We start from the raw sequence: 22,144 nt of genomic DNA on the forward strand, positions 1-22,144 counted from the left end.
CCCGATAAAAATGATACCTCACTTGTGTGGGTAGGCATAGCGCCCGCGACAGGAAACGCCCCAAAGTGCAACGTGGACACATCCAAATTTTTGAAAGAAAACATAGGTGTTTTTTGCAAAGTGCTTACCTGTAGATTTTGGCCTCTAGCTCAGCCGGCACCTAGGGAAACCCACCAAACCTGTGCATTTCTGAAAACTAGAGACCTAGGGGAATCCAAGATGGGGTGACTTGTGTGGCTCGGACCAGGTTCTGTTACCCAGAATCCTTTGCAAACCTCAAAATTTGGCTAAAAAAACACATGTTCCTCACATTTCTGTGGCAGAAAGTTCTGGAATCTGAGAGGAGCCACAAATTTCCTTCCACCCAGCGTTCCCCCAAGTCTCCCGATAAAAATGATACCTCACTTGTGTGGGTAGGCCTAGCGCTCGCTACAGGAAATGGCCCAAAACACAACGTGGACACATCACATTTTTTCAGAGAAAACAGTGCCTACCTGTGGATTTTGGCCTCTAGCTCAGCCAGAACCTAGGGAAACCTACCAAACCTGTGCATTTTTTAAAACTAGAGACCTAGGGGAATCCAAGATGGGGTGACTTGTGGGGCTCTGACCAGGTTCTGTTACCCAGAATCCTTTGCAAACCTCAAATTTTGGCTAAAAAACCACATTTTCCTCACATTTCGGTGACAGAAAGTTCTGGATTCTGAGAGGAGCCACAAATTTCCTTCCACCCAGCGCTCCGCCAAGTCTCCTGATAAAAATGGTACCTCATTTGTGTGGGTAGGCCTAGCGTCCGCGACAGGATATGCCCCAAAACACAACGTGGACACATCACAGAAAACAGAGCTGTTTTTAGCAAAGTGCCTACCTGTAGATTTTGGCATCTAGCTCAGCCGGCACCTAGGGAAACCTACCAAACCTGTGCTTTTCTGAAAACTAGAGACCTAGGGGAATCCAAGATGGGGTGACTTGTGTGGCTCGGACCAGGTTCTGTCACCCAGAATCCTTTGCAAACCTCAAAATGTGGCTAAAAAAAACACATGTTCCTCACATTTCTGTGGCAGAAAGTTCTGGAATCTGAGAGGAGCCACAAATTTCCTTCCACCCAGCGTTCCCCCAAGTCTCCCGATAAAAATGATACCTCCCTTGTGTGGGTAGGCCTAGCGGCCGCGACAGGAAACGCCCCAAAACGCAACGTGGACACATCCCATTTTTTGAAAGAAAACAGAGCTGTTTTTTGCAAAGTGCCTACCTGTAGATTTTGGACTCTAGCTCAGCCAGCACCTAGGGAAACCTACCAAACCTGTGCATTTCTGAAAACGAGAGACCTAGGGGAATCCAAGATGGAGTGACTTGTGTGGCTCGGACCAGGTCCTGTTAACCAGAATCCTTTGCAAACCTCAAAATTTGGCAAAAAAACACATGTTCCTCACATTTCTTTGGCAGAAAGTTCTGGAATCTGAGAGGAGCCACAAATGTCCTTCCACCCAGCGTTCCCTCAAGTCTCCCGATAAAAATGATACCTCACTTGTGTGGGTAGGCATAGCGCCCGCGACAGGAAACGCCCCAAAGTGCAACGTGGACACATCCAAATTTTTGAAAGAAAACAGAGGTGTTTTTTGCAAAGTGCTTACCTGTAGATTTTGGCCTCTAGCTCAGCCGGCAGCTAGGGAAACCCACCAAACCTGTGCATTTCTGAAAACTAGAGACCTAGGGGAATCCAAGATGGGGTGACTTGTGTGGCTCGGACCAGGTTCTGTTACCCAGAATCCTTTGCAAACCTCAAAATTTGGCTAAAAAAACACATGTTCCTCACATTTCTGTGGCAGAAAGTTCTGGAATCTGAGAGGAGCCACAAATTTCCTTCCACCCAGCGTTCCCCCAAGTCTCCCGATAAAAATGATACCTCACTTGTGTGGGTAGGCCTAGCGCCCGCGACAGGAAACGCCCCAAAGCGCAACGTGGACACATCCAAATTTTTGAAAGAAAACAGAGGTGTTTTTTGCAAAGTGCCTACCTGTAGATTTTGGCCTCTAGCTCAGCCGGCACCTAGGGAAACCTACCAAACCTGTGCATTTCTGAAAACTAGAGACCTAGGGGAATCCAAGATGGGGTGACTTGTGTGGCTCGGACCAGGTTCTGTTACCCAGAATCCTTTGCAAACCTCCAAATTTGGCAAAAAAACACATGTTCCTCACATTTCTGTGGCAGAAAGTTCTGGAATCTGAGAGGAGCCACACATTTCCTTCCACCCAGCGTTCCCCTAAGTCTCCAGATAAAAATGATACCTCACTTGTGTGGGTAGGCCTAGCGCCCGCGACAGGAAACGCCCCAAAGCGCAACGTGGACACATCCAAATTTTTGAAAGAAAACAGAGGGGTTTTTTGCAAAGTGCCTACCTGTAGATTTTGGCCTCTAGCTCAGCCAGCACCTAGGGAAACCTACCAAACCTGTGCATTTCTGAAAACTAGAGACCTAGGGGAATCCAAGATGGAGTGACTTGTGTGGCTCGGACCAGGTTCTGTTACCCAGAATCCTTTGCAAACCTCAAAATTTGACAAAAAAACACATGTTCCTCACATTTCTTTGGCAGAAAGTTCTGGAATCTGAGAGGAGCCACAAATGTCCTTCCACCCAGCGTTCCCTCAAGTCTCCCGATAAAAATGATACCTCACTTGTGTGGGTAGGCGTAGCGGCCGCGACAGGAAACGCCCCAAAGCGCAACGTGGACACATCCAAATTTTTGAAAGAAAACAGGGGTGTTTTTTGCAAAGTGCTTACCTGTAGATTTTGGCCTCTAGCTCAGCCGGCACCTAGGGAAACCCACCACACCTGTGCATTTCTGAAAACTAGAGACCTAGGGGAATCCAAGATGGGGTGACTTGTGTGGCTCGGACCAGGTTCTGTTACCCAGAATGCTTTGCAAACCTCAAAATTTGGCTAAAAAAACACATGTTCCTCACATTTCTGTGGCAGAAAGTTCTGGAATCTGAGAGGAGCCACGAATTTCCTTCCACCCAGCGTTCCCCCAAGTCTCCCGATAAAAATTATACCTCACTTGTGTGGGTAGACCTAGCGCCCGCGACAGGAAATGCCCCAAAGTGCAACGTGGACACATCCAAATTTTTGAAAGAAAACAGAGGTGTTTTTTGCAAAGTGCCTACCTGTAGATTTTGGCCTCTAGCTCAGCCTGCACCTAGGGAAACCTACCAAACCTGTGCATTTCTGAAAACTAGAGACCTAGAGGAATCCAAGATGGGGTGACTTGTGTGGCTCGGACCAGGTTCTGTTACCCAGAATCCTTTGCAAACCTCAAAATTTGGCTAAAAAAACACATGTTCCTCACATTTCTGTGGCAGAAAGTTCTGGAATCTGAGAGGAGCCACAAATTTCCTTCCACCCAGCGTTCCCCCAAGTCTCCCGATAAAAATGATACCTCACTTGTGTGGGTAGGCCTAGCGCCCGCGACAGGAAACGCCCCAAAGCGCAACGTGGACACATCCAAATTTTTGAAAGAAAACAGAGGTGTTTTTTGCAAAGTGCCTACCTGTAGATTTTGGCCTCTAGCTCAGCCGGCACCTAGGGAAACCTACCAAACCTGTGCATTTCTGAAAACTAGAGACCTAGGGGAATCCAAGATGGGGTGACTTGTGTGGCTCGGACCAGGTTCTGTTACCCAGAATTCTTTGCAAACCTCAAAATTTGGCAAAAGAAAAACACATGTTCCTCACATTTCTGTGGCAGAAAGTTCTGGAATCTGAGAGGAGCCACAAATTTCCTTCCACCCAGCGTTCCCCCAAGTCTCCCGATAAAAATGATACCTCACTTGTGTGGGTAGGCCTAGCGCTCGCTACAGGAAATGGCCCAAAACACAACGTGGACACATCACATTTTTTCATAGAAAACAGTGCCTACCTGTGGATTTTGGCCTCTAGCTCAGCCAGAACCTAGGGAAACCTACCAAACCTGTGCATTTTTTAAAACTAGAGACCTAGGGGAATCCAAGATGGGGTGACTTGTGGGGCTCTGACCAGGTTCTGTTACCCAGAATCCTTTGCAAACCTCAAATTTTGGCTAAAAAACCACATTTTCCTCAAATTTCGGTGACAGAAAGTTCTGGATTCTGAGAGGAGCCACAAATTTCCTTCCACCCAGCGCTCCGCCAAGTCTCCTGATAAAAATGGTACCTCATTTGTGTGGGTAGGCCTAGCGTCCGCGACAGGATATGCCCCAAAACACAACGTGGACACATCACAGAAAACAGAGCTGTTTTTAGCAAAGTGCCTACCTGTAGATTTTGGCATCTAGCTCAGCCGGCACCTAGGGAAACCTACCAAACCTGTGCTTTTCTGAAAACTAGAGACCTAGGGGAATCCAAGATGGGGTGACTTGTGTGGCTCGGACCAGGTTCTGTTACCCAGAATCCTTTGCAAACCTCAAAATGTGGCTAAAAAAAACACATGTTCCTCACATTTCTGTGGCAGAAAGTTCTGGAATCTGAGAGGAGCCACAAATTTCCTTCCACCCAGCGTTCCCCCAAGTCTCCCGATACAAATGATACCTCCCTTGTGTGGGTAGGCCTAGCGGCCGCGACAGGAAACGCCCCAAAACGCAACGTGGACACATCCCATTTTTTGAAAGAAAACAGAGCTGTTTTTTGCAAAGTGCCTACCTGTAGATTTTGGCCTCTAGCTCAGCCAGCAACTAGGGAAACCTACCAAACCTGTGCATTTCTGAAAACTAGAGACCTAGGGGAATCCAAGATGGAGTGACTTGTGTGGCTCGGACCAGGTCCTGTTAACCAGAATCCTTCGCAAACCTCAAAATTTGGCAAAAAAACACATGTTCCTCACATTTCTTTGGCAGAAAGTTCTGGAATCTGAGAGGAGCCACAAATGTCCTTCCACCCAGCGTTCCCTCAAGTCTCCCGATAAAAATGATACCTCACTTGTGTGGGTAGGCATAGCGCCCGCGAAAGGAAACGCCCCAAAGTGCAACGTGGACACATCCAAATTTTTGAAAGAAAACAGAGGTGTTTTTTGCAAAGTGCTTACCTGTAGATTTTGGCCTCTAGCTCAGCCGGCACCTAGGGAAACCCACCAAACCTGTGCATTTCTGAAAACTAGAGACCTAGGGGAATCCAAGATGGGGTGACTTGTGTGGCTCGGACCAGGTTCTGTTACCCAGAATCCTTTGCAAACCTCAAAATTTGGCTAAAAAAACACATGTTCCTCACATTTCTGTGGCAGAAAGTTCTGGAATCTGAGAGGAGCCACAAATTTCCTTCCACCCAGCGTTCCCCCAAGTCTCCCGATAAAAATGATACCTCACTTGTGTGGGTAGGCCTAGCGCCCGCGACAGGAAACGCCCCAAAGCGCAACGTGGACACATCCAAATTTTTGAAAGAAAACAGAGGTGTTTTTTGCAAAGTGCCTACCTGTAGATTTTGGCCTCTAGCTCAGCCGGCACCTAGGGAAACCTACCAAACCTGTGCATTTCTGAAAACTAGAGACCTAGGGGAATCCAAGATGGGGTGACTTGTGTGGCTCGGACCAGGTTCTGTTACCCAGAATCCTTTGCAAACCTCCAAATTTGGCAAAAAAACACATGTTCCTCACATTTCTGTGGCAGAAAGTTCTGGAATCTGAGAGGAGCCACACATTTCCTTCCACCCAGCGTTCCCCCAAGTCTCCCGATAAAAATGATACCTCACTTGTGTGGGTAGGCCTAGCGCCCGCGACAGGAAACGCCCCAAAGTGCAACGTGGACACATCCAAATTTTTGAAAGAAAACAGAGGTGTTTTTTGCAAAGTGCCTACCTGTAGATTTTGGCCTCTAGCTCAGCCTGCACCTAGGGAAACCTACCAAACCTGTGCATTTCTGAAAACTAGAGACCTAGAGGAATCCAAGATGGGGTGACTTGTGTGGCTCGGACCAGGTTCTGTTACCCAGAATCCTTTGCAAACCTCAAAATTTGGCTAAAAAAACACATGTTCCTCACATTTCTGTGGCAGAAAGTTCTGGAATCTGAGAGGAGCCACAAATTTCCTTCCACCCAGCGTTCCCCCAAGTCTCCCGATAAAAATGATACCTCACTTGTGTGGGTAGGCCTAGCGCCCGCGACAGGAAACGTCCCAAAGCGCAACGTGGACACATCCAAATTTTTGAAAGAAAACAGAGGTGTTTTTTGTGAAGTGCCTACCTGTAGATTTTGGCCTCTAGCTCAGCCGGCACCTAGGGAAACCTACCAAACCTGTGCATTTCTGAAAACTATAGACCTAGGGGAATCCAAGATGGGGTGACTTGTGTGGCTCGGACCAGGTTCTGTTACCCAGAATCCTTTGCAAACCTCAAAATTTGGCAAAAGAAAAACACATGTTCCTCACATTTCTGTGGCAGAAAGTTCTGGAATCTGAGAGGAGCCACAAATTTCCTTCCACCCAGCGTTCCCCCAAGTCTCCTGATAAAAATGATACCTCACTTGTGTGGGTAGGCCTAGCGCCCGCCACAGGAAACGCCTCAAAGTGCAACGTGGACACATCCAAATTTTTGAAAGAAAAGAGAGGTGTTTTTTCAAAGTGCCTACCTGTGGATTTTGGCCTCTAGCTCAGCCGGCACCTAGGGAAACCTACCAAAACTGTGCATTTCTGAAAACTAGAGACCTAGGGGAATCCAAGATGGGGTGACTTGTGTGGCTCGGACCAGGTTCTGTAACCCAGAATCCTTTGCAAACCTCAAAATTTGGCTAAAAAAACACATGTTCCTCACATTTCTGTGGCAGAAAGTTCTGGAATCTGAGAGGAGCCACAAATTTCCTTCCACCCAGCGTTCCCCCAAGTCTCCTGATAAAAATGATACCTCACTTGTGTGGGTAGGCCTAGCGCTCGCTACAGGAAATGGCCCAAAACACAATGTGGACACATCACATTTTTTCATAGAAAACAGTGCCTACCTGTGGATTTTGGCCTCTAGCTCAGCCGGACCCTAGGGAAACCTACCAAACCTGTGCATTTTTGAAAACTAGAGACCTAGGGGAATCCAAGATGGGGTGACTTGTGGGGCTCTGACCAGGTTCTGTTACCCAGAATCCTTTGCAAACCTCAAATTTTGGCTAAAAAAACACATTTTCCTCACATTTCGGTGACAGAAAGTTCTGGATTCTGAGAGGAGCCACAAATTTCCTTCCACCCAGGGCTCCGCCAAGTCTCCTGATAAAAATGGTGCCTCATTTGTGTGGGTAGGCCTAGCGCCCGCGACAGGATATGCCCCAAAACACAACGTGGACACATCACAGAAAACAGAGCTGTTTTTAGCAAAGTGCCTACCTGTAGATTTTGGCATCTAGCTCAGCCGGCACCTAGGGAAACCTACCAAACCTGTGCTTTTCTGAAAACTAGAGACCTAGGGGAATCCAAGATGGGGTGACTTGTGTGGCTCGGACCAGGTTCTGTTACCCAGAATCCTTTGCAAACCTCAAAATGTGGCTAAAAAAAACACATGTTCCTCACATTTCTGTGGCAGAAAGTTCTGGAATCTGAGAGGAGCCACAAATTTTCTCCCACCCAGCGTTCCCCCAAGTCTCCCGATAAAAATGATACCTCACTTGTGTGGGTAGGCCTAGCGGCCGCGACAGGAGACTCCCCAAAACGCAACGTGGACACATCCCATTTTTTGAAAGAAAACAGAGCTGTTTTTTGCAAAGTGCCTACCTGTAGATTTTGGCCTCTAGCTCAGCCAGCACCTAGGGAAACCTACCAAACCTGTGCATTTCTGAAAACTAGAGACCTAGGGGAATCCAAGATGGAGTGACTTGTGTGGCTCGGACCAGGTTCTGTTAACCAGAATCCTTTGCAAACCTCAAAATTTGGCAAAAAAACACATGTTCCTCACATTTCTTTGGCAGAAAGTTCTGGAATCTGAGAGGAGCCACAAATGTCCTTCCACCCAGCGTTCCCTCAAGTCTCCCGATAAAAATGATACCTCACTTGTGTGGGTAGGCGTAGCGCCCGCAACAGGAAACGCCCCAAAGCGCAACGTGGACACATCCAAATTTTTGAAAGAAAACAGAGGTGTTTTTTGCAAAGTGCTTACCTGTAGATTTTGGCTCCTAGCTCAGCCGGCACCTAGGGAAACCCACCACACCTGTGCATTTCTGAAAACTAGAGACCTAGGGGAATCCAAGATGGGGTGACTTGTGTGGCTCGGACCAGGTTCTGTTACCCAGAATGCTTTGCAAACCGCAACATTTGGCTAAAAAAACACATGTTCCTCACATTTCTGTGGCAGAAAGTTCTGGAATCTGAGAGGAGCCACGAATTTCCTTCCACCCAGCGTTCCCCCAAGTCTCCCGATAAAAATGATACCTCACTTGTGTGGGTAGGCCTAGCGCCCGCGACAGGAAACGCCCCAAAGTGCAACGTGGACACATCCAAATTTTTGAAAGAAAACAGAGGTGTTTTTTGCAAAGTGCCTACCTGTAGATTTTGGCCTCTAGCTCAGCCTGCACCTAGGGAAACCTACCAAACCTGTGCATTTCTGAAAACTAGAGACCTAGAGGAATCCAAGATGGGGTGACTTGTGTGGCTCGGACCAGGTTCTGTTACCCAGAATCCTTTGCAAACCTCAAAATTTGGCTAAAAAAACACATGTTCCTCACATTTCTGTGGCAGAAAGTTCTGGAATCTGAGAGGAGCCACAAATTTCCTTCCACCCAGCGTTCCCCCAAGTCTCCCGATAAAAATGATACCTCACTTGTGTGGGTAGGCCTAGCGCCCGCGACAGGAAACGCCCCAAAGCGCAACGTGGACACATCCAAATTTTTGAAAAAAAACAGAGTTGTTTTTTGCAAAGTGCCTACCTGTAGATTTTGGCCTCTAGCTCAGCCGGCACCTAGGGAAACCTACCAAACCTGTGCATTTCTGAAAACTAGAGACCTAGGGGAATCCAAGATGGGGTGACTTGTGTGGCTCGGACCAGGTTCTGTTACCCAGAATCCTTTGCAATCCTCAAAATTTGGCAAAAGAAAAACACATGTTCCTCACATTTCTGTGGCAGAAAGTTCTGGAATCTGAGAGGAGCCACAAATTTCCTTCCACCCAGCGTTCCCCCAAGTCTCCCGATAAAAATGATACCTCACTTGTGTGGGTAGGACTAGCGCCCGCGACAGGAAACGCCTCAAAGCGCAACGTGGACACATCCAAATTTTTGAAAGAAAAGAGAGGTGTTTTTTCAAAGTGCCTACCTGTAGATTTTGGCCTCTAGCTCAGCCGGCACCTAGGGAAACCTACCAAAACTGTGCATTTCTGAAAACTAGAGACCTAGGGGAATCCAAGATGGGGTGACTTGTGTGGCTCGGACCAGGTTCTGTAACCCAGAATCCTTTGCAGACCTCAAAATTTGGCTAAAAAAACACATGTTCCTCACATTTCTGTGGCAGAAAGTTCTGGAATCTGAGAGGAGCCACAAATTTCCTTCCACCCAGCGTTCCCCCAAGTCTCCCGATAAAAATGATACCTCACTTGTGTGGGTAGGCCTAGCGCTCGCTACTGGAAATGGCCAAAAACACAACGTGGACACATCAAATTTTTTCATAGAAAACAGTGCCTACCTGTGGATTTTGGCCTCTAGCTCAGCCGGAACCTAGGGAAACCTACCAAACCTGTGCATTTCTGAAAACTAGAGACCTAGGGGAATCCAAGATGGGGTGACTTGTGTGGCTCGGACCAGGTTCTGTTACCCAGAATGCTTTGCAAACCGCAACATTTGGCTAAAAAAACACATGTTCCTCACATTTCTGTGGCAGAAAATTCTGGAATCTTAGAGGAGCTACGAATTTCCTTCCACCCAGCGTTCCCCCAAGTCTCCCGATAAAAATGATACCTCACTTGTGTGGGTAGGCCTAGCGCCCGCGACAGGAAACGCCCCAAAGTGCAACGTGGACACATCCAAATTTTTGAAAGAAAACAGAGGTGTTTTTTGCAAAGTGCCTACCTGTAGATTTTGGCCTCTAGCTCAGCCTGCACCTAGGGAAACCTACCAAACCTGTGCATTTCTGAAAACTAGAGACCTAGAGGAATCCAAGATGGGGTGACTTGTGTGGCTCGGACCAGGTTCTGTTACCCAGAATCCTTTGCAAACCTCAAAATTTGGCTAAAAAAACACATGTTCCTCACATTTCTGTGGCAGAAAGTTCTGGAATCTGAGAGGAGCCACAAATTTCCTTCCACCCAGCGTTCCCCCAAGTCTCCCGATAAAAATGATACCTCACTTGTGTGGGTAGGCCTAGCGCCCGCGACAGGAAACGCCCCAAAGCGCAACGTGGACACATCCAAATTTTTGAAAAAAAACAGAGTTGTTTTTTGCAAAGTGCCTACCTGTAGATTTTGGCCTCTAGCTCAGCCGGCACCTAGGGAAACCTACCAAACCTGTGCATTTCTGAAAACTAGAGACCTAGGGGAATCCAAGATGGGGTGACTTGTGTGGCTCGGACCAGGTTCTGTTACCCAGAATCCTTTGCAATCCTCAAAATTTGGCAAAAGAAAAACACATGTTCCTCACATTTCTGTGGCAGAAAGTTCTGGAATCTGAGAGGAGCCACAAATTTCCTTCCACCCAGCGTTCCCCCAAGTCTCCCGATAAAAATGATACCTCACTTGTGTGGGTAGGACTAGCGCCCGCGACAGGAAACGCCTCAAAGCGCAACGTGGACACATCCAAATTTTTGAAAGAAAAGAGAGGTGTTTTTTCAAAGTGCCTACCTGTAGATTTTGGCCTCTAGCTCAGCCGGCACCTAGGGAAACCTACCAAAACTGTGCATTTCTGAAAACTAGAGACCTAGGGGAATCCAAGATGGGGTGACTTGTGTGGCTCGGACCAGGTTCTGTAACCCAGAATCCTTTGCAGACCTCAAAATTTGGCTAAAAAAACACATGTTCCTCACATTTCTGTGGCAGAAAGTTCTGGAATCTGAGAGGAGCCACAAATTTCCTTCCACCCAGCGTTCCCCCAAGTCTCCCGATAAAAATGATACCTCACTTGTGTGGGTAGGCCTAGCGCTCGCTACTGGAAATGGCCAAAAACACAACGTGGACACATCAAATTTTTTCATAGAAAACAGTGCCTACCTGTGGATTTTGGCCTCTAGCTCAGCCGGAACCTAGGGAAACCTACCAAACCTGTGCATTTTTTAAAACTAGAGACCTAGGGGAATCCAAGATGGGGTGACTTGTGGGGCTCTGACCAGGTTCTGTTACCCAGAATCCTTTGCAAACCTCAAATTTTGGCTAAAAAACCACATTTTCCTCACATTTCGGTGACAGAAAGTTCTGGATTCTGAGAGGAGCCACAAATTTCCTTCCACCCAGCGCTCCGCCAAGTCTCCTGATAAAAATGGTACCTCATTTGTGTGGGTAGGCCTAGCGCCCGCGACAGAATATGCCCCAAAACACAACGTGGACACATCACAGAAAACAGAGCTGTTTTTAGCAAAGTGCCTACCTGTAGATTTTGGCATCTAGCTCAGCCGGCACCTAGGGAAACCCACCAAACCTGTGCTTTTCTGAAAACTAGAGACCTAGGGGAATCCAAGATGGGGTGACTTGTGTGGCTCGGACCAGGTTCTGTTACCCAGAATCCTTTGCAAACCTCAAAATGTGGCTAAAAAAAACACATGTTCCTCACATTTCTGTGGCAGAGAGTGCTGGAATCTGAGAGGAGCCACAAATGTCCTTCCACCCAGCGTTCCCCCAAGTCTCCCGATAAAAATGATACCTCACTTGTGTGGGTAGGCCTAGCGGCCGCGACAGGAGACTCCCCAAAACGCAACGTGGACACATCCCATTTTTTGAAAGAAAACAGAGCTGTTTTTTGCAAAGTGCCTACCTGTAGATTTTGGCCTCTAGCTCAGCCAGCACCTAGGGAAACCTACCAAACCTGTGCATTTCTGAAAACTAGAGACCTAGGGGAATCCAAGATGGAGTGACTTGTGTGGCTCGGACCAGGTTCTGTTAACCAGAATCCTTTGCAAACCTCAAAATTTGGCAAAAAAACACATGTTCCTCACATCTCTTTGGCAGAAAGTTCTGGAATCTGAGAGGAGCCACAAATGTCCTTCCACCCAGCGTTCCCTCAAGTCTCCCGATAAAAATGATACCTCACTTGTGTGGGTAGGCCTAGCGCCCGCGACAGGAAACGCCCCAAAGCGCAACGTGGACACATCCAAATTTTTGAAAAAAAACAGAGTTGTTTTTTGCAAAGTGCCTACCTGTAGATTTTGGCCTCTAGCTCAGCCGGCACCTAGGGAAACCTACCAAACCTGTGCATTTCTGAAAACTAGAGACCTAGGGGAATCCAAGATGGGGTGACTTGTGTGGCTCGGACCAGGTTCTGTTACCCAGAATCCTTTGCAATCCTCAAAATTTGGCAAAAGAAAAACACATGTTCCTCACATTTCTGTGGCAGAAAGTTCTGGAATCTGAGAGGAGCCACAAATTTCCTTCCACCCAGCGTTCCCCCAAGTCTCCTGATAAAAATGATACCTCACTTGTGTGGGTAGGACTAGCGCCCGCGACAGGAAACGCCTCAAAGCGCAACGTGGACACATCCAAATTTTTGAAAGAAAAGAGAGGTGTTTTTTCAAAGTGCCTACCTGTAGATTTTGGCCTCTAGCTCAGCCGGCACCTAGGGAAACCTACCAAAACTGTGCATTTCTGAAAACTAGAGACCTAGGGGAATCCAAGATGGGGTGACTTGTGTGGCTCGGACCAGGTTCTGTAACCCAGAATCCTTTGCAGACCTCAAAATTTGGCTAAAAAAACACATGTTCCTCACATTTCTGTGGCAGAAAGTTCTGGAATCTGAGAGGAGCCACAAATTTCCTTCCACCCAGCGTTCCCCCAAGTCTCCCGATAAAAATGATACCTCACTTGTGTGGGTAGGCCTAGCGCTCGCTACTGGAAATGGCCAAAAACACAACGTGGACACATCAAATTTTTTCATAGAAAACAGTGCCTACCTGTGGATTTTGGCCTCTAGCTCAGCCGGAACCTAGGGAAACCTACCAAACCTGTGCATTTTTTAAAACTAGAGACCTAGGGGAATCCAAGATGGGGTGACTTGTGGGGCTCTGACCAGGTTCTGTTACCCAGAATCCTTTGCAAACCTCAAATTTTGGCTAAAAAACCACATTTTCCTCACATTTCGGTGACAGAAAGTTCTGGATTCTGAGAGGAGCCACAAATTTCCTTCCACCCAGCGCTCCGCCAAGTCTCCTGATAAAAATGGTACCTCATTTGTGTGGGTAGGCCTAGCGCCCGCGACAGAATATGCCCCAAAACACAACGTGGACACATCACAGAAAACAGAGCTGTTTTTAGCAAAGTGCCTACCTGTAGATTTTGGCATCTAGCTCAGCCGGCACCTAGGGAAACCTACCAAACCTGTGCTTTTCTGAAAACTAGAGACCTAGGGGAATCCAAGATGGGGTGACTTGTGTGGCTCGGACCAGGTTCTGTTACCCAGAATCCTTTGCAAACCTCAAAATGTGGCTAAAAAAAACACATGTTCCTCACATTTCTGTGGCAGAGAGTTCTGGAATCTGAGAGGAGCCACAAATGTCCTTCCACCCAGCGTTCCCCCAAGTCTCCCGATAAAAATGATACCTCACTTGTGTGGGTAGGCCTAGCGGCCGCGACAGGAGACTCCCCAAAACGCAACGTGGACACATCCCATTTTTTGAAAGAAAACAGAGCTGTTTTTTGCAAAGTGCCTACCTGTAGATTTTGGCCTCTAGCTCAGCCAGCACCTAGGGAAACCTACCAAACCTGTGCATTTCTGAAAACTAGAGACCTAGGGGAATCCAAGATGGAGTGACTTGTGTGGCTCGGACCAGGTTCTGTTAACCAGAATCCTTTGCAAACCTCAAAATTTGGCAAAAAAACACATGTTCCTCACATTTCTTTGGCAGAAAGTTCTGGAATCTGAGAGGAGCCACAAATGTCCTTCCACCCAGCGTTCCCTCAAGTCTCCCGATAAAAATGATACCTCACTTGTGTGGGTAGGCGTAGCGCCCGCGACAGGAAACGACCCTAAGCGCAACGTGGATACATCCAAATTTTTGAAAGAAAACAGAGGTTTTTTTTGCAAAGTGCTTACCTGTAGATTTTGGCCTCTAGCTCAGCCGGCACCTAGGGAAACCCACCAAACCTGTGCATTTCTGAAAACTAGAGACCTAGGGGAATCCAAGATGGTGTGACTTGTGTGGCTCGGACCAGGTTCTGTTACCCAGAATCCTTTGCAAACCTCAAAATTTGGCTAAAAAAACACATGTTCCTCACATTTCTGTCGCAGAAAGTTCTGGAATCTGAGAGGAGCCACAAATTTCCTTCCACCCAGCGTTCCCCCAAGTCTCCCGATAAAAATGATACCTCACTTGTGTGGGTAGGCCTAGCGCCCGCGACAGGAAACGCCCCAAAGCGCAACGTGGACACATCCAAATTTTTGAAAGAACACAGAGGTTTTTTTTGCAAAGTGCCTACCTGTAGATTTTGGCCTCTAGCTCAGCCTGCACCTAGGGAAACCTACCAAACCTGTGCATTTCTGAAAACTAGAGACCTAGGGGAATCCAAGATGGGGTGACTTGTGTTTCTCGGACCAGGTTCTGTTACCCAGAATCCTTTGCAATCCTCAAAATTTGGCAAAAGAAAAACACATGTTCCTCACATTTCTGTGGCAGAAAGTTCTGGAATCTGAGAGGAGCCACAAATTTCCTTCCACCCAGCGTTCCCCCAAGTCTTCCGATAAAAATGATACCTCACTTGTGTGGGTAGGACTAGCGCCCGCGACAGGAAACGCCTCAAAGCGCAACGTGGACACATCCAAATTTTTGAAAGAAAAGAGAGGTGTTTTTTCAAAGTGCCTACCTGTAGATTTTGGCCTCTAGCTCAGCCGGCACCTAGGGAAACCTACCAAAACTGTGCATTTCTGAAAACTAGAGACCTAGGGGAATCCAAGATGGGGTGACTTGTGTGGCTCGGACCAGGTTCTGTAACCCAGAATCCTTTGCAGACCTCAAAATTTGGCTAAAAAAACACATGTTCCTCACATTTCTGTGGCAGAAAGTTCTGGAATCTGAGAGGAGCCACAAATTTCCTTCCACCCAGCGTTCCCCCAAGTCTCCCGATAAAAATGATACCTCACTTGTGTGGGTAGGCCTAGCGCTCGCTACAGGAAATGGCCAAAAACACAACGTGGACACATCAAATTTTTTCATAGAAAACAGTGCCTACCTGTGGATTTTGGCCTCTAGCTCAGCCGGAACCTAGGGAAACCTACCAAACCTGTGCATTTTTTAAAACTAGAGACCTAGGGGAATCCAAGATGGGGTGACTTGTGGGGCTCTGACCAGGTTCTGTTACCCAGAATCCTTTGCAAACCTCAAATTTTTGCTAAAAAACCACATTTTCCTCACATTTCGGTGACAGAAAGTTCTGGATTCTGAGAGGAGCCACAAATTTCCTTCCACCCAGCGCTCCGCCAAGTCTCCTGATAAAAATGGTACCTCATTTGTGTGGGTAGGCCTAGCGCCCGTGACAGAATATGCCCCAAAACACAACGTGGACACATCACAGAAAACAGAGCTGTTTTTAGCAAAGTGCCTACCTGTAGATTTTGGCATCTAGCTCAGCCGGCACCTAGGGAAACCTACCAAACCTGTGCTTTTCTGAAAACTAGAGACCTAGGGGAATCCAAGATGGGGTGACTTGTGTGGCTCGGACCAGGTTCTGTTACCCAGAATCCTTTGCAAACCTCAAAATGTGGCTAAAAAAAACACATGTTCCTCACATTTCTGTGGCAGAGAGTTCTGGAATCTGAGAGGAGCCACAAATGTCCTTCCACCCAGCGTTCCCCCAAGTCTCCCGATAAAAATTATACCTCACTTGTGTGGGTAGGCCTAGCGGCCGCGACAGGCGACTCCCCAAAACGCAACGTGGACACATCCCATTTTTTGAAAGAAAACAGAGCTGTTTTTTGCAAAGTGCCTACCTGTAGATTTTGGCCTCTAGCTCAGCCAGCACCTAGGGAAACCTACCAAACCTGTGCATTTCTGAAAACTAGAGACCTAGGGGAATCCAAGATGGAGTGACTTGTGTTGCTCGGACCAGGTTCTGTTAACCAGAATCCTTTGCAAACCTCAAAATTTGGCAAAAAAACACATGTTCCTCACATTTCTTTGGCAGAAAGTTCTGGAATCTGAGAGGAGCCACAAATGTCCTTCCACCCAGCGTTCCCTCAAGTCTCCCGATAAAAATGATACCTCACTTGTGTGGGTAGGCGTAGCGCCCGCGACAGGAAACGACCCAAAGCGCAACGTGGACACATCCAAATTTTTGAAAGAAAACAGAGGTTTTTTTTGCAAAGTGCTTACCTGTAGATTTTGGCCTCTAGCTCAGCCGGCACCTAGGGAAACCCACCAAACCTGTGCATTTCTGAAAACTAGAGACCTAGGGGAATCCAAGATGGTGTGACTTGTGTGGCTCGGACCAGGTTCTGTTACCCAGAATCCTTTGCAAACCTCAAAATTTGGCTAAAAAAACACATGTTCCTCACATTTCTGTCGCAGAAAGTTCTGGAATCTGAGAGGAGCCACAAATTTCCTTCCACCCAGCGTTCCCCCAAGTCTCCCGATAAAAATGATACCTCACTTGTGTGGGTAGGCCTCGCGCCCGCGACAGGAAACGCCCCAAAGCGCAACGTGGACACATCCAAATTTTTGAAAGAACACAGAGGTTTTTTTTGCAAAGTGCCTACCTGTAGATTTTGGCCTCTAGCTCAGCCTGCACCTAGGGAAACCTACCAAACCTGTGCATTTCTGAAAACTAGAGACCTAGGGGAATCCAAGATGGGGTGACTTGTGTGGCTCGGACCAGGTTCTGTTACCCAGAATCCTTTGCAAACCTCAAAATTTGGCTAAAAAAACACATGTTCCTCACATTTCTGTGGCAGAAAGTTCTGGAATCTGAGAGGAGCCACAAATTTCCTTCCACCCAGCGTTCCCCCAAGTCTCCCGATAAAAATGATACCTCACTTGTGTGGGTAGGCCTAGCGCCCGCGACAGGAAACGCCCCAAAGCGCAACGTGGACACATCCAAATTTTTGAAAGAAAACAGAGGTGTTTTTTGCAAAGTGCCTACCTGTAGATTTTGGCCTCTAGCTCAGCCGGCACCTAGGGAAACCTACCAAACCTGTGCATTTCTGAAAACTATAGACCTAGGGGAATCCAAGATGGGGTGACTTGTGTGGCTCGGACCAGGTTCTGTTACCCAGAATCCTTTGCAAACCTCAAAATTTGGCAAAAGAAAAACACATGTTCCTCACATTTCTGTGGCAGAAAGTTCTGGAATCTGAGAGGAGCCACAAATTTCCTTCCACCCAGCGTTCCCCCAAGTCTCCCGATAAAAATGATACCTCACTTGTGTGGGTAGGCCTAGCGCCCGCCACAGGAAACGCCTCAAAGCGCAACGTGGACACATCCACATTTTTGAAAGAAAAGAGAGGTGTTTTTTCAAAGTGCCTACCTGTGGATTTTGGCCTCTAGCTCAGCCGGCACCTAGGGAAACCTACCAAAACTGTGCATTTCTGAAAACTAGAGACCTAGGGGAATCCAAGATGGGGTGACTTGTGTGGCTCGGACCAGGTTCTGTAACCCAGAATCCTTTGCAAACCTCAAAATTTGGCTAAAAAAACACATGTTCCTCACATTTCTGTGGCAGAAAGTTCTGGAATCTGAGAGGAGCCACAAATTTCCTTCCACCCAGCGTTCCCCCAAGTCTCCCGATAAAAATGATACCTCACTTGTGTGGGTAGGCCTAGCGCTCGCTACAGGAAATGGCCCAAAACACAACGTGGACACATCACATTTTTTCATAGAAAACAGTGCCTACCTGTGGATTTTGGCCTCTAGCTCAGCCGGAACCTAGGGAAACCTACCAAACCTGTGCATTTTTGAAAACTAGAGACCTAGGGGAATCCAAGATGGGGTGACTTGTGGGGCTCTGACCAGGTTCTGTTACCCAGAATCCTTTGCAAACCTCAAATTTTGGCTAAAAAAACACATTTTCCTCCCATTTCGGTGACAGAAAGTTTTGGATTCTGAGAGGAGCCACAAATTTCCTTCCACCCAGCGCTCCGCCAAGTCTCCTGATAAAAATGGTACCTCATTTGTGTGGGTAGGCCTAGCGCCCGCGACAGGATATGCCCCAAAACACAACGTGGACACATCACAGAAAACAGAGCTGTTTTTAGCAAAGTGCCTACCTGTAGATTTTGGCATCTAGCTCAGCCGGCACCTAGGGAAACCTACCAAACCTGTGCTTTTCTGAAAACTAGAGACCTAGGGGAATCCAAGATGGGGTGACTTGTGTGGCTCGGACCAGGTTCTGTTACCCAGAATCCTTTGCAAACCTCAAAATGTGGCTAAAAAAAACACATGTTCCTCACATTTCTGTGGCAGAAAGTTCTGGAATCTGAGAGGAGCCACAAATGTCCTTCCACCCAGCGTTCCCCCAAGTCTCCCGATAAAAATGATACCTCACTTGTGTGGGTAGGCCTAGCGGCCGCGACAGGAGACTCCCCAAAACGCAACGTGGACACATCCCATTTTTTGAAAGAAAACAGAGCTGTTTTTTGCAAAGTGCCTACCTGTAGATTTTGGCCTCTAGCTCAGCCAGCACCTTGGGAAACCTACCAAACCTGTGCATTTCTGAAAACTAGAGACCTAGGGGAATCCAAGATGGAGTGACTTGTGTGGCTCGGACCAGGTTCTGTTAACCAGAATCCTTTGCAAACCTCAAAATTTGGCAAAAAAACACATGTTCCTCACATTTCTTTGGCAGAAAGTTCTGGAATCTGAGAGGAGCCACAAATGTCCTTCCACCCAGCGTTCCCTCAAGTCTCCCGATAAAAATGATACCTCACTTGTGTGGGTAGGCGTAGCGCCCGCGACAGGAAACGCCCCAAAGCGCAACGTGGACACATCCAAATTTTTGAAAGAAAACAGAGGTGTTTTTTGCAAAGTGCTTACCTGTAGATTTTGGCCTCTAGCTCAGCCGGCACCTAGGGAAACCCACCACACCTGTGCATTTCTGAAAACTAGAGACCTAGGGGAATCCAAGATGGGGTGACTTGTGTGGCTCGGACCAGGTTCTGTTACCCAGAATGCTTTGCAAACCGCAACATTTGGCTAAAAAAACACATGTTCCTCACATTTCTGTGGCAGAAAGTTCTGGAATCTGAGAGGAGCCACGAATTTCCTTCCACCCAGCGTTCCCCCAAGTCTCCCGATAAAAATGATACCTCACTTGTGTGGGTAGGCCTAGCGCCCGCGACAGGAAACGCCCCAAAGTGCAACGTGGACACATCCACATTTTTGAAAGAAAACAGAGGTGTTTTTTGCAAAGTGCCTACCTGTAGATTTTGGCCTCTAGCTCAGCCTGCACATAGGGAAACCTACCAAACCTGTGCATTTCTGAAAACTAGAGACCTAGAGGAATCCAAGATGGGGTGACTTGTGTGGCTCGGACCAGGTTCTGTTACCCAGAATCCTTTGCAAACCTCAAAATTTGGCTAAAAAAACACATGTTCCTCACATTTCTGTGGCAGAAAGTTCTGGAATCTGAGAGGAGCCACAAATTTCCTTCCACCCAGCGTTCCCCCAAGTCTCCCGATAAAAATGATACCTCACTTGTGTGGGTAGGCCTAGCGCCCGCGACAGGAAACGCCCCAAAGCGCAACGTGGACACATCCAAATTTTTGAAAAAAAACAGAGGTGTTTTTTGCAAAGTGCCTACCTGTAGATTTTGGCCTCTAGCTCAGCCGGCACCTAGGGAAACCTACCAAACCTGTGCATTTCTGAAAACTAGAGACCTAGGGGAATCCAAGATGGGGTGACTTGTGTGGCTCGGACCAGGTTCTGTTACCCAGAATCCTTTGCAATCCTCAAAATTTGGCAAAAGAAAAACACATGTTCCTCACATTTCTGTGGCAGAAAGTTCTGGAATCTGAGAGGAGCCACAAATTTCCTTCCACCCAGCGTTCCCCCAAGTCTCCCGATAAAAATGATACCTCACTTGTGTGGGTAGGACTAGCGGCTGCGACAGGAAACGCCTCAAAGCGCAACGTGGACACATCCAAATTTTTGAAAGAAAAGAGAGGTGTTTTTTCAAAGTGCCTACCTGTAGATTTTGGCCTCTAGCTCAGCCGGCACCTAGGGAAACCTACCAAAACTGTGCATTTCTGAAAACTAGAGACCTAGGGGAATCCAAGATGGGGTGACTTGTGTGGCTCGGACCAGGTTCTGTAACCCAGAATCCTTTGCCGACCTCAAAATTTGGCTCAAAAAACACATGTTCCTCACATTTCTGTGGCAGAAAGTTCTGGAATCTGAGAGGAGCCACAAATTTCCTTCCACCCAGCGTTCCCCCAAGTCTCCCGATAAAAATGATACCTCACTTGTGTGGGTAGGCCTAGCGCTCGCTACAGGAAATGGCCAAAAACACAACGTGGACACATCAAATTTTTTCATAGAAAACAGTGCCTACCTGTGGATTTTGGCCTCTAGCTCAGCCGGAACCTAGGGAAACCTACCAAACCTGTGCATTTTTGAAAACTAGAGACCTAGGGGAATCCAAGATGGGGTGACTTGTGGGGCTCTGACCAGGTTCTGTTACCCAGAATCCTTTGCAAACCTCAAATTTTGGCTAACAAAACACATTTTCCTCACATTTCGGTGACAGAAAGTTCTGGATTCTGAGAGGAGCCACAAATTTCCTTCCACCCAGCGCTCCGCCAAGTCTCCTGATAAAAATGGTACCTCATTTGTGTGGGTAGGCCTAGCGCCCGCGACAGAATATGCCCCAAAACACAATGTGGACACATCACAGAAAACAGAGCTGTTTTTAGCAAAGTGCCTACCTGTAGATTTTGGCATCTAGCTCAGCCGGCACCTAGGGAAACCTACCAAACCTGTGCTTTTCTGAAAACTAGAGACCTAGGGGAATCCAAGATGGGGTGACTTGTGTGGCTCGGACCAGGTTCTGTTACCCAGAATCCTTTGCAAACCTCAAAATGTGGCTAAAAAAAACACATGTTCCTCACATTTCTGTGGCAGAGAGTTCTGGAATCTGAGAGGAGCCACAAATTTCCTTCCATCCAGCGTTCCCCCAAGTCTCCCGATAAAAATGATACCTCACTTGTGTGGGTAGGCCTAGCGGCCGCGACAGGAGACTCCCCAAAACGCAACGTGGACACATCCCATTTTTTGAAAGAAAACAGAGCTGTTTTTTGCAAAGTGCCTACCTGTAGATTTTGGCCTCTAGCTCAGCCAGCACCTAGGGAAACCTACCAAACCTGTGCATTTCTGAAAACCAGAGACCTAGGGGAATCAAAGATGGAGTGACTTGTGTGGCTCGGACCAGGTTCTGTTAACCAGAATCCTTTGCAAACCTCAAAATTTGGCAAAAAAACACATGTTCCTCACATTTCTTTGGCAGAAAGTTCTGGAATCTGAGAGGAGCCACAAATGTCCTTCCACCCAGCGTTCCCTCAAGTCTCCCGATAAAAATGATACCTCACTTGTGTGGGTAGGCGTAGCGCCCGCGACAGGAAACGACCCAAAGCGCAACGTGGACACATCCAAATTTTTGAAAGAAAACAGAGGTTTTTTTTGCAAAGTGCTTACCTGTAGATTTTGGCCTCTAGCTCAGCCGGCACCTAGGGAAACCCACCAAACCTGTGCATTTCTGAAAACTAGAGACCTAGGGGAATCCAAGATGGTGTGACTTGTGTGGCTCGGACCAGGTTCTGTTACCCAGAATCCTTTGCAAACCTCAAAATTTGGCTAAAAAAACACATATTCCTCACATTTCTGTGGCAGAAAGTTCTGGAATCTGAGAGGAGCCACAAATTTCCTTCCACCCAGCGTTCCCCCAAGTCTCCCGATACAAATGATACCTCACTTGTGTGGGTAGGCCTAGCGCCCGCGACAGGAAACGCCCCAAAGCGCAACGTGGACACATCCAAATTTTTGAAAAAAAACAGAGGTGTTTTTTGCAAAGTGCCTACCTGTAGATTTTGGCCTCTAGCTCAGCCGG

The sequence above is a fragment of the Pleurodeles waltl genome, chromosome 9 (assembly GCF_031143425.1).
Source record: "Pleurodeles waltl isolate 20211129_DDA chromosome 9, aPleWal1.hap1.20221129, whole genome shotgun sequence".
In the NCBI taxonomy this organism is placed as follows: domain Eukaryota; kingdom Metazoa; phylum Chordata; class Amphibia; order Caudata; family Salamandridae; genus Pleurodeles; species Pleurodeles waltl.